Source organism: Schistocerca nitens, chromosome 4, assembly GCF_023898315.1.
Source record: "Schistocerca nitens isolate TAMUIC-IGC-003100 chromosome 4, iqSchNite1.1, whole genome shotgun sequence".
Taxonomy (NCBI): Eukaryota; Metazoa; Arthropoda; class Insecta; order Orthoptera; family Acrididae; genus Schistocerca; species Schistocerca nitens.
In genome coordinates this window covers 492,932,038-492,944,109 of record NC_064617.1, presented here as the reverse complement: position 1 = coordinate 492,944,109, position 12,072 = coordinate 492,932,038, and positions in this window count along the sequence as shown.

The window sequence follows — 12,072 nt, the reverse complement described above, 5'->3', positions numbered from 1 at the left end:
TTAAAGAAGGTATTTCATGTTGTTTAAAAGATTATCCCTCAGTGCAAGTGTGCTAAACCACAACGCAAGGGTGTTAAGCCACAAACTGTGCTGCAGTACTTCAAGATTAGGTTTGTATTAAACCAATATTATAATTAACTTATCTTCAAATGAAACACGTTACCCAAGCTGCCACGCTATCACGTTGTCACCCCGGAAGAAAGTTCAGTACTGATTTGAGATCCCAAATATACGAGAGACTGCCTGGGAATATTTTTCAGTACTTACTACGTTTTCCTACAGGCGAGTCTGTACTTCTGTCGTGTTTCCTATTTAGATTTTAGTTGTTATCCTTTTACGACATGGAAATTCATCTATGACTTTTTTAAGGCTAATTCATGTCAAGATTAATAATACATTCATATATTATCAGATCGCGTACAAGATCCCAAAGAAAGCGCGCGTGAATCATTTTAAAGTGTAATAACCAGATGTATTTACGTATGTGCACCTGGTACTAATGTCCCACGCAAGAACCAAGAGCTCACAGAAAGAGTGGGACTCTCTCAATAAATAAATACGCTGAAAAGTCAAAGAAACTGGTACAGCTGCCTAATATCGTGTAGGGGCCCCGCGAAGTCGCGGAAGTGCCGCAACACGGCGTGGCATGGACTCGACTAATGGCTGAAGTAGCGCTGGAGGGAAATGACACCTGGAATCCTGAAGGGCTGTCCATAAATCCGTAAGAGTACGAGGGGGTGGAAATCTCTTCTGAACAGCGCGTTGCAAGGTATCCCAGATATGCTCAATAATGTTCATGATTGGAGATTTTGGTGGCCAGCGGAAGTGTTTAAACTCAGAAGAGTGTTCCTGGAGCCACTCAGTAGCAATTATGGCCGTGTGGGGTATCGCATTGTCCTGCTGGAATTGTCCAAGTCCGTCGGATTGCACTTCGCACATGAATGGATGCTTACGTACGTGTCACCTGTAAGAGTCGTATCTAGACGTATCGGGGGTCCCTTTCACTCCAACTGCACACGCTTCACACCATTACAGAGCCTCCACCAGCTTGAACAGTCCCCTGCTGACACGCAGGGTACATGGATTCATGAGGCATGAGGTTGTCTCCATACCTGTACGCGTCCATCCAGTCGATACAATCTGACACGAGACTCGTCAGACCAGGAAACATGTTTCCAGTCATCAGCAACCCAATGTCGGTGTTGACGGGCGCAGGCGAGGCATAAATGTTTGTGTAGTGCAGTCATCAAGGGTACAAGAATGGGCTTTCCCCTCCAAAAGCCCATATCGATGATGTTTCGTTGAGTGGTTCGCTCACTGAGATTTGTTCATGGCCCAGCACTGAAATTTGCAGCAATTTGCGGAAAGGTTGCACTTCTGTCATTTTGAACGATTCTCTTCAGTCGTCGTTGGTCCCGTTCTTGCAGGATTTTTTTCCGGCCGCAGCGATGTCAGAGATTTAATGTTTTAGCTGATTCCTGATATTCACGGTACATTCGTGAAGTGGCCGTATGGGAAAATCTGCACTTCATCGTTACCTCGGAGATACCGTGTCCCAACGCTCGTGCGCTGACAATAACACAGTGTTCAAACTCACTTAAATCTTGATAACCTGCCACTGTAGCAGCAGTATCCGATCTAACAACTGCGCCAGACACTTGTCTTATAGAGGCGTTGCCGACCGTAGCGCCTTATTCCGCCTGTTTACGTTTTTCTGTATTTGAATACGCATCCTATAGCAGTTTCTTTGTCGCTTCAGAGTAGGATGAGTGAGGAAACAAGGTATGTGATTTGAAAGGTGATAGTACAAGTGGCTCTGAACAAAAAGCATCATAGGAACATACGTCCTGTTCTTAACAGTATCGAGGGAAACTAATGAAAATAATGGGGAACAGGATAAACGCGGGTGACAGTAAATGAAACATTGTGATGTAATATTTTGTTTAATTGTGTATATTTCCTCACAAAAGATGTTCAAAAAGTTCACAGTCAACAGCAATGCGTTTAGCCGCCCTTGTAGACAGCCGCGGTGTTGTTGATCGCCGGCCGAAGTGGCCGTGCGGTTAAAGGCGCTGCAGTCTGGTACCGCAAGACCGCTACGGTCGCAGGTTCGAATCCTGCCTCGGGCATGGATGTTTGTGATGTTCTTAGGTTAGTTAGGTTTAACTAGTTCTAAGTTCTAGGGGACTAATAACCTCAGCAGTTGAGTCCCATAGTGCTCAGAGCCATTTGAACCATTTTGTTGTTGATCCGAGCTCATTCGTACGCACGTAAAATACGAGAGAGATGTTATTCCTTGTGCTTATAGACTTCGCTCTTAAACCAATCCCTCAAACAGTAATCTAGTAAAGCAATATCGGGTGAGCATGGTGGCCAAGAAATCACTCCATGGCGACTGATCCAACGCCTAGTATACGTTTCAATAAGGTACTGTGCCACTGGCCCTACGGAATGTGGAGGATCTCCGTTGTGCTGGAAATACATACGACGTCGTGTTGCCAAGGAATATCTTCCAAATATTCTGGAAACATATTTTCAAGGAAATCAGGACATGCGACTCACGCCAGCGATTTTCAAACTGCTGTATGTGGGATATGGTTAAGAAAACACATATGTTCATTTGAAGTTTTTTGTTCAGTATCACCAATACTGTCAGCTCTCAAAGCATATACCTTTCCTCCTGACTCGCCATGTATATACTTACTTACACTGCGCAGCACAATTACCAAGCGAGGTGGAGCAGTGGTTAGCACATTGGTCTCGCTTACGGGTGGACGACGGTTCAAACCCGCGTCCAGGCATCCAGATTTAGGTTTTACGTGATTTCCCTAAGTCGCTTCAGGCAAATTTCAGGAAGGATCATACGAAAACGCACGGCCGATTTCCTTCCCTATCTTTGACTCCCTCCGAGCTTGTGTTCTGCCTCTACTGACCTTGATCTCTTCCTTCCTTCCTTTTCGCAACACAATTAAAGAATCATTTTTCCGAAACCCCAAAGTTTCCTCCACTGCGACGCAGAAATTTGAAATTTGGCTTCAAGGTGCCACAACCTTCCTCAGTAATGATGGCGCCCTGCGACGTCACCCTCGGGAACGGCGACGCTTCAAATTGGCACCAAGTTTTACCATAATTTTTCCAAACGCTACCGTCGACGTGTCACGCGATTGGAAGGCCGTCACACCCCTTCTTATTCGCATTTCACGTATTGTTTTGACGTCTGTGTGATGGATGTCAGAACAGCGATTCCAAGGGTTGAAATCACCCGGTTTTCTTATGGGTGGCCGAGGAAATCACCACCGCCATCGCTCAGAATCCACACGAAAAGACATTGAGTGGCATAAAGGGCGTCAATGAAATCACACTTTCCGTTGGTGCGTCGATTCCCGCACATTTAGGGGTCGAAAACGACAGTTCACAGTGCTATGAGCAACGGAGTGAAATTATTGACAACCTTCGACACTACTGACACAACCACCACATGGAGTAGGTGGTGGTGCTGACACCCCCGGAATATTCAAATCGTTTGTAAGGACATCGTGGGCCTGAAACATCACAGAACTTGACCGTAACCCTTTGGAGTGCCGTACGACATCAATTTTTGGTTTGGCATAAAGCGTGGAAGCACTATGGACGACTCAAATCCACTAGACGAAATTTGAACGTGATGCGAAGCAGAAAATAATGCATATGCTTTTTAGCCTTCCTGTTTTACGCCTCCTGTGGCGTGATCACTGGGGAAATGACAGTTTCATGCAACAGTGACACTTGCACGAATAAAATATCAAAGGGTCTTTGTGTCCCTGTAACACACGCTCCTCCCCAGTTCGGCACCATGCTCGTCGCATCTGCCCACCTTTGTTAAGCGCTCTCAAAGTACGTATATCTGTACAGAGAGAAACTCTGACAGAGTCATGGGCGCCTGCAGGCAGGCTGCATTGCGTCTCTAGCGCCTGCTAGCAGGCATACTGGTCGGCATCGGAGGGGTGTCAACGGTATGCAGTTTTCATGATTGTTTCCGCTCGTTTTCTTTTGTTGAACTGCCAGCAGAAGAAAAACTAGCGGAAACGATAATGAAAACTACAAAAGAAGTAGAGGTATCTACGAAAGCTATTAAACAACTCGAAAGTTAAGAAATGAAAAAAGGGCCTTATTGTCAAAGAGACGAGAGATGAGAATTGAAACAACTATTGAAAAGATAGAATACTCAGGACTATACGAGTGTATAAGGAAGAAAATAAAAGCAGATATAAAATGATACCTTAAAATTAGCACTACAGAATAAAATATGCTGTAAGAAATTTAAACAAAAGCTTAAGACGGAAAAAGATAGCAACACCAAAAAATAATTGATGTAGAGTAATAAAATTTTGGGAATGCATTTGTCTAGGTAACATATTTGATTAACATTGCAATATCACAGATGAGTGTAAGCACGAGCTAAGTCATTGCAAATGTGAAGTGCTAGTATATTAATAACCATGGTAACCGCCAGAATACTGAATACAAGCATGCAAACGTACATGCATGTGTTGTACAGTTGCCGGATTTCAGTTTCCGGGATGGAGTTCCGTGCCTGCTGCACTTGCTCGGTCAATACAGCGACGGTTAACGCTATTCGTGAATGAAACTGGTGTCGTCAACCGATGATGTCCCATATGTGTTCGAATGGAGACAGATCTGATGCTCGAGCAGACCTAGGCAACATGTCGACACTTTGTGGAACGTGTTAGGTTACAACAGTGGTAAGTGGGCGAGCGGTACCCCGTTAGAAAACATCACCTGGAATGCTGTTAATGAATGGCAGCGCCACAAGTCGAATCACAAGACTGAAGTACAAATTTGCAATCAGTGTGCGTAGGATAACCAAGAGAGTGGTCCTGCTGTCATACGAAATCGCATCCCAGACCATAAGTCCAGGTGTAGATCCAGTGTGCCTAGCACGCAGACAGACTGGTTGAAGGTCCTCAACTGGGCTCCTCCTAATCAACACACGGACATCACTGGCACCGAGGCAGAAGCGGCTTTCATCAGGAAAGGCAACAGACCTCCATCCCGTCCTCCAACAAACTGTCGCTTGACGTCAGTGATGTCGCAAATGGCGGTGATTTGGGGTCAGTGGAATGCACGCTACAGGCGTCCGGCTCGAAGCTGTCCTTGAAGGAACCGATTAGCAAGAGTTGGTTGTATCACTGTGGTGTCAACTACTGCTTAAATCGCTGCTGCAGATGCAGTACGAGGCGCCAGAGCCATACGCCGAACACAATGGTCTTTCTCGTCGATAGTGCCACGTATGCGTCCGGAGCCCTCGTGACCACCGCTACCAGAAATCATATACAATGGCTGCGTCCCTGCCAAGTCTTTCTACAGTATCGCAGAAGGAACATCCAGCTCCTCGTAGCCCTATTACGCGATCTTTTCCAAACTCAGTGAGATGTCGATAATGGGGTCTTTGTCGCTTTAAAAGCGTTCTTGACTAACATCAACTCACTACGTCCAATCTCAGAGGTAATTAACTTTCCCGACCGTTACAGTGCTAATTTAAAGCAACCCTGATTTTTATCCTCATAGTGGCGCTACTAGCGCTACTCTTAGGCCTCTGGCGCGAAATTTGAGTAGACATCATCTTTCAGATGTAGAAGAACGCCTACCAACTTTCTTTTATGTCGCACAACTCCTTATTGGAGCTGCGACTTTTTTCCGTTAGTGTATATGAACAAACGCATGGACGGCTAAGAACACTTAACGCGAATGAAAGTGAGGAAGTCCCAGAAATCCTCCCGAAAGAAACAAGAAAAGTTATAAACGAAATGCAGAATGACTAAGCACGTCATGATGGTCTGACGATGAAACACTTAAGCTTTCTGGTAAAAAAAAACAAAAAAAACAAAAAAAACGCAAGGCTAAAATCTTTACTGCTTATTTACAAAAAGGTCGAATCCCCGCCTCGTGGAAGAAAGGAAACATAATCCTCCTTTACAAAAAAGGAAGTATTCAAGATTTGAGGAATTACCGTTCCATCAGTTCACTCCCTTTCATCTACAAAGTTTTGTCTAAAATACTGACAAATGGCATCAGTGATAAAGAGGGAAACCTACAGCCCATGAAACAAGCTGGATCGCGCAGTGGTTATAGCACACTTGACTATGTACACAACCTGTGTGAAGTAATTAATCCAGCCAATGAATAGGAACGCCATGTGCTTAGTTTTTACAGAATTTGAAAATTCCTTTGATTCTTTCAGCCGCACAGCTGTAATACAGGCGCTGACCAAACGAGATGTGGAATAAAAGTACATAAACGTATTTCATAACATGTATGATACCTTGATGGCTTCTGTCAGCATACGAAAAATCACGAGGAAATCCTCCATTGGAGGAGGAGTGAAGAGGGTTGACCCTATATCCACGAAACTATTTATAGCAATCCTTGAGATTCCTATGTCCAGAATTAATTGGAAAGTTCAAATGGTTCAAATGGCTCTGAGCACTATGGGACTTAACTTCTGAGGTCATCAGTCCCCTAGAACTTAGAACTACTTAAATCTAACGAACCTAAGGACATCACACATCCATGCCCGAGGCAGGATTCGAAACTGCGACCGTAGCGGTCGCGCGGTTCCAGACTGTAGCGCCTAGAACCGCTCAGCCACTCCAATTGGAAGGAAAAGGGAATTAGAATAAAAGAGAAAAGGCGCTCTAGCTTGAGATTTGCAGACGATATAGTAGTCTTAGTCAACAATATCATAGAACTGCAACCAACCGAAAAGGACAGTGCATAAAAAGTGGCCCTTAAGACAAATCTGTCGCAAAAAATACTGTCAACAATAACCGGGTAGCTGAAAGACTAATAATATTGAACAACAACTGTCTAAACATGTTAACGAATATTTTTATCTGGGAAAAATAATTAACAACCAAGTAGATTTATAACTTGACATATTTCTTATGGAAGAAAAAAAAAGGTTCAAATGGCTCTGAGCACTATGGGACTTAACTGCTCAGGTCATCAGTCCCCTAGAACTTAGAACTACTTAAACCTAACTAACCTAAGGACATCACACACATCCATGTCCGAGGCAGGATTCGAACCTGCGACCGTAGCGTCTTATGGAAGAAAGACAACTGTTTTAAAACCTAATCTGACAACAAACGTATTGTTTTCGAACAGTGTGTTCTACCCCTACTAACATATGGCGTTGAAACTTGGATTTTAAACGAATTAAAAAAAATACTACCATTTCAGAGAACTGTCGAAAGATCACTCCTACATCTTACTAAGAGAAATCGGAAAAGAAAAAGTGAAATGTGTAGATAAGATCAATATCAGGAGTTCAGGATGTTGTGGAAAGGGTAAAGGCTCTAAAATCGAAATGGGCAGCACATATCGTACAAAGAAATGACAGAAGATGGACAATGGCAGTATTAGAGTGGAAAGAGCTATCGAAATGAAAGAGATGAGAAACGAAGACGAACATGTCTACTAAGTGCAGTTTGTCATAATTAACATAAAACTTAATTCAGGCACACATATGAACGAAAATAACACATTGCAATGCAAACACCTTTAACTTTGTGCCAAAAGGAAGTTCATATCTGCAAATGAAAATATTCCTATAAAAAGTACATATAAATATGTGCATGTTCTCATTTGAATGACCCATTTGGGAATATTCTGCTTTGAAAGATTTTTAAAAACAGGTATCTGTTTTATTAATAACTTAGATGTTATTGTATAACGCTTGCTATGCTGTATCATATTATGTATTTGTCACAATTTAAGACGTGATCTAACGGAACAATTTATAATTTGTCAATTATGACATTGATATTCAGTGTTTTGCGGAAGTTCTGATTTTATTGTTACTTCACAATTATTTAAAATATTTCAAAACATCGTAACAGAATACAGTGATGTAGCAGTGCCATTACCTATTATTAAAAATGTTCTTTGAGGTAACTATTACACTTAAGCATGTTGTTGTTGTTGTGGTCTTCAGTCCAGAGACTGATTTGATAAACCTCTCTATTCTACTCTATCCTGTGGAAGCTTCTTCATCTCCCAGTACCTACTGCAACCTACATCCTTCTGAATCTGCTTATTGTATTCATCTCTCGGTCTCCAAAAATGGCTCTGAGCACTATGGGACTCAACTGCTGTGGTCATAAGTCCCCTAGAACTTAGAACTACTTAAACCTAACTAACCTAAGGACAGCACACAAAACCCAGCCATCACGAGGCAGAGAAAATCCCTGACCCCGCCGGGAATCGAACCGGGGAACCCGGGCGTGGGAAGCGTGAACGCTACCGCACGACCACGAGAACTTGGTCTCCCTCTACGATTTTTACACTCCACGCTGTCCTCCAATACTAAATTGGTGATCCCTTGATGCCTCCCTTGATGCCTCAGAATATGTCCTAACAACCGATCCCTTCTTCTAGTCAAGTTGTGCCACAAATTTCTCTTCTCTCCAATTCTATTCAATACCTCATAATTAGTTATCTGATCTACCCATCTAATCTTCAGCATTCTTCTGTAGCACCACATTTCGAAAGCTTCTATTCTCTTCTTGTCTAAACTATTTATCATCCACGTTTCGCTTCCATACCTGGCTACACTCCATACAAATACTTTCAGAAACGACTTCCTGACACTTAAATCTACACTCGATGTTAACAATTTTTTCTTCTTCAGAAACGCTTTCCTTGCCATTGCCAGTGTACATTTTATATCCTCTCTACTTCGACCATCATCAGTTATTTTGCTCCCCAAATAGCAAAACTCATTTACTACATTAAGCGTCTCATTCCCTAATCTAATTCCCTCAGCATCACCCTATTTAATCCGACTACATTCCATTATCCTCGTTTTGCTTTTGTTGATGATCATCTTATATTCTCCTTTCAAGACTCTCTCCATTCCGTTCAGCTGCTCTTCCAGGTCCATTGCTGTCTCTGACAGAATTACAATGTCATCGGCGGACCTCAAAGTTTTTATTTCTTCTCCATGGATTTTAATTCCTACTCCGATTTTTTCTTTTGTTTCTGTTGTGGCGTAACAAGCTAGCTACGCCACACTGAAGTAGCCGAAAGGGCACGCGTCAACTCACGCCGTCTTGCGTTAAGTCTGAAACAGGATACGTGATGAAAGCTATAAAGAAAAGAACGGAGCTTCTCGTATACTTAACTTTAATTTCTTGTTGTACATTGCTCTTGATAATACAAGTGAGACTCTCTCCAGATATGGTTAATGCGCCTTGCTAGGTCGTAGCCATGGACTTAGCTGAAGGCTATTCTAACTGTCTCTCGGCAATTGAGAGAAAGGCTTCGTACGTGTAGTCGCTAGCAATGTCGTCCATACAACTGGGGCGAGTGCTAGTCCGTCTCTCTAGACCTGCCGTGTGGTGGCGCTCGGTCTACGATCACACAGTGGCGACACGCGGGTCCGACATGTACTAATGGACCGCGGCCGATTTAAGCTACCACCTAGCAAGTGTGGTGTCTGGCGGTGACACCACAGTTTCCTTTACTGCTTGCTCAATATGCAGATTGAATAACATCGGGGATAGGCTACATCCCTGTCTCACTCCCTTCCCAACCTCTGCTTCCATTTCATACCCCTCAACTCTTATAACTGCCATCTGCTTTCTGTACAAATTGTAAATAGCCCTTCGCTCCCTGTATTTTACCCCTGACACCTTCAGAATTTGAGAGTAATCCAGTCAACATTGTCAAAAGCTTTCTCTGAGTCTACAAATGCTAGAAACGTAGGTTTGCCTTTCCTTAACCTTTTTTCTAAGATAAACCTTAGGGTCAGTGCTGCCTCACGTGTTCCAACATTTCTACGGAATCTAAACTGATCTTCCCCGACGTCGGCTTCTACCAGTTTTTCCATTCGTCTGTAAAGAATTCGTGTTAGTATTTTGCAGCTGTGACTTATTAAACTGATAGTTCGATAATTTTCACATCTGTCAACACCTGCTTTCTTTGAGATTCGAATTATTATATTCTTCTTGAAGTCTGTGGGTATTTCGCCTGTCTCATACATCTTGCTCACCAGATGGTAGAGTTTTGTCAGGGCTGGCTCTCCCAAGGCTATCAGTAGTTGAAATTGAATGTTGTCTACTCCCGGGGCCTTGTTTCGACTTAGGTCATATCTCCCATATCATCTTCATTTACATCCTCTTCCATTTCTATAGTATTGTCCTCAAGCACATCGCCCTTGTATAGACCCTCTATATATCCCTCCACCTTTCTGCTTTCCCTTCTTTGCTTATAACTGGTTTTCCATCTGAGCTCTTGATATTCATACAAGTGGTTCTCTTTTCTCCAAAGGTCTCTTTAATTTTCCTGTAGGCAGCATCTATCTTACCGCTAGTGATATACGCCTCTACATCCTTACATTTGTCCTCTAGCCATCCCTGCTTAGCCATTCTGCACTTCCTGTCGATCTCATTTTTGAGACATTTGTATTCCTGTTTACCTGCTTCATTTACTGTATTTTTGTATTTTCTCCTTTCATCAGTTAAATTCAATATCTCTCCTGTTACCCAAGGATATGTACTAGCCCTCGTCTTTTTATCTACTTGCTCCTCTGCTGCCTTCAGTGTTTCGTCTCTCAAAGTTACCCGTTCTTCTTCTACTATATTTCTTTCCCCCATTTTCGTCATCGTTCCCTAAGGCTCTCCCTGAAACCCTCTACAACCTCTGGTTCTGTCAGTTTATCCAGGTCCCATCTCCTTAAATTACCACCTTTTTGTAGTTTCTTCAGTGTTAATCTACAGTTCGTAACCACTAGATTGTGGTCAGAGTCCACATCTGCCCCTGGAAATGCCTTACAATTTAAAACCTGGTTCCTAAATCTCTGCCTTACCATTATATAATCTATCTCAAACCTTCCTCTATATCCAGGCTTCTTCCATGCATACAACCTTCTTTCATGGCTCTTGAACCAGGTGTTAGCTATGATTAAGTTATGCTCTGTGCAAAATTCTACCAGGCGGCTTCCTCTTTCATTCCTTACCCCCGTTCCATATTCACCTTCTACGTTTCCTTCTCTTCCTTTTCCTACTATCGGGTTCCAGTCACACATGACTATTAAATTTTCGTCTCCCTACACTACCTGAATAATTTCTTTTATCTCGTCATACATTTCATCAATTTCTTCATCATCTGCAGAGCTTGTTGGCATATAAACTTGTACTACTGTAGTAGGCGTGGGCTTCATATCTATCTTGGTCACAATAATGCGTTCACTATGCTGTTTGTAGTAGCTTACCCGCATTCCGATTTTTTTATTCATTATTAAACCTACTCTTGCATTACCGATATTTGATTTTGTGTTTATAACCCTATATTCACCTGACCAGAAGTCTTGTTCCTCCTGCCACCGAACTTCACTAATTCCCACTATATCTAACTTTAACCTATCCATTTCCCTTTTTAAATTTTCTATCCTACCTGCCCGATTAAGGGATCTGACATTCCACGCTCCAATCCGTAGAACGACAGTTTTCTTTCTCCTGATAACGACTTCCTCTTGATTAGTCCCCGCCCGGAGATCCGAATGGGGGACTATTTTACCTCCGGAATATTTTACCCAAGAGGACGCCATCATCATTTAATCATACAGTAAAGCTGCATGCCCTCGGGAAAAATTACGGCTGTAGTTTCCCATTGCTTTCAGCCGTTCGCAGTACCAGAACAGCAAGGCCATTTTGGTTAGTGTTACAAGACCAGATCAGTCAGTCATCCAGACTGTTGCCCCTGCAACTACTGAAAAGGCTGGTGCCCCTCTTTAGGAACCACACGTTTGTCTGTCCTCTCAACAGATACCCCTCCGTTGTGGTTGCACCTACGGTACGGCTATCTGTATCGCTGAGGCACACAAGCCACCTCAGCAACAGAAAGGTCCATGTTTCATTCTAAGCAATCACAAGCAATTTTTTCTGCCTTTCCGTTGAACAAAATGAGTATTTCGCCATTGATGGAGTTATACCAACTTCAGATCTCTCGCGAGTTTCCAGTCTTCTCCGAAAATTGTTTATAGTAAACCACTAACATCTTCTTGTCATC